We start from the raw sequence: 1,980 nt of genomic DNA on the forward strand, positions 1-1,980 counted from the left end.
ATAATCTAAGTTTAAGAGTTTATTAATCTAAGCTAAACCAGTTAATTGATCTAATCTTAATGGGTTTTATGATCTAAGTTTAACGAGTTTAATAATCTAAGCTAAACCAGTTAATTGATCTAATCTTAATGGGTTTTATGATCTAAGTTTAACGAGTTTAATAATCTAAGCTAAACTAGTTTAATTATCTTAGTTTAACGAGTTTAATGATCTAAGTTTAACGGTTTTAATGATCTGAGCTTAAGGGGTTTAATGATTAGTTAAACCAGCTGAAGGTCTTAAGCTAAACAAGTTTAAAGATAAATGCGTTTCAAGATCTGAGCTAGACCTTGTAGTATAAGGACCTTAGCTTAATGAATTCAATCATTTAATCTTAACCAGTTATTGATCTAGGTTCAATTAAATTAAGGATCAGAGCTAAACAGATTTAAGCATCTTAGTTTAATTAGTTAAAATATAAATATATTAGTTAAAATAATATATACATCCAACTAATATCTTTAAATAGCAAACACTAAAGAAAAAAGCATGGCTTTGTCTGGACGTCTGGCCTAACCCGTCTGTCTCTATATAGTGGACTTCATAGTAAACTCAGTTAACTGACCATTTAGACAGATGATCACTACCTTTCTCTCCCCGCTGGTCACATGACTCCGCCTCCCCGCACAGTGCCTGCACCATCTATTTTCTCTGTCGCCCCAAAATGAATCCTATTATGCTTTATGAAGGGAGCTCCTGCAAAGCATTCTGGGATAATCTGCTCATCTAATGACCATCGTTATACTGTTGTTTAAGGTACATTGTGGGAATTTCAAGTCAACTACTTTTTCATCCACTAAACATGATTGGGACACTCATCTAAAATAGTGTAACTCCTATATAGTGCTCGGTTGGAGAGGAGATTTGGACACAATCTCTCTTTTTTTTCAAGCAAACATAAAACCAAGCAATTTAACTTTCTAAATCACAGCTCATCATCGTTTGTGTCCAAGTCTTCACCTCTATTTGCCCACATTTCGCCATAAATGGTGGAAACCACTATGAGTGTCACTAAGTATTTAAATGAGCCATTAGATCATTGATATTTTATGGTTACTAATGGCAACCACAGAGAAGAGGGAGAAAAAGCGCAGTCCATGTTTGCAGGCTGCTGCTCTTTATGCCGACATTAAATATGAAAGCTCTGCTGTGTTTGGAGAACGCTGGGAACTCTCATATGATTGGATCAGGAACCAGGAAGTAGGAAGTAGGGGTCACACTCTGCTAAAGTAGTTCAGCTCCGTACCTCTAGGTTTGAAAGGAGAAAAATGTAATTTAGGCGACATTCCCACTGAACTAACATAAATCTCAATTTTTTTTTTTTTATATATGCGACTTGGATCTGATCTGTTCATATCAGTCTGACCAACACAGAATTCGATTATTTTAAATTCCACCCGGGCCGCTTGGCTCTGTGGTCCTAAATCAGATACATATGTGATCTTTTTACACCTTTATCTGAACAGCCAGGTCGCATTAATCCGACCTGTTCATCATTAATACTCAACAAACGTCACAGTTCTGCATCCTGCTACAGAAGCAGGAAGAAAAACAACAACAATGGCCGACAATGCAGAGAGCAATCAACAAAGGAAAAATGGTAGAAAGCCTTATTTCTCGCTTTATTCAGGCAAAACTCGGAGGGTTTTTTATTAGATATTTGATAGATAGATAGATGCACTCCTGCATTAACAGCCATTTAGCTGGTGAAGATTCTCAGTCATCCAGGTCGTAACTTAATGATGAGCCAACAATTCCCTTTAACGACCCCCCTTTCAGAGACATAGACAGGTATCGGCATTACAGGCTAATAAAGAAGCCAAACGACCCCCGTTCCAAAGGGGTGGACCCGTTTATCTGTTTCAACTTTCATGTTTTCTATACAAACAAGACTTTGTTGGGCTGCTGGATAAAACCTTCCTGGATGGGAAGCGAAACGTC

The sequence above is a fragment of the Cyprinodon variegatus genome, unplaced genomic scaffold (genome assembly GCF_000732505.1).
Source record: "Cyprinodon variegatus isolate N-32 unplaced genomic scaffold, C_variegatus-1.0 Scaffold743, whole genome shotgun sequence".
Taxonomy (NCBI): domain Eukaryota; kingdom Metazoa; phylum Chordata; class Actinopteri; order Cyprinodontiformes; family Cyprinodontidae; genus Cyprinodon; species Cyprinodon variegatus.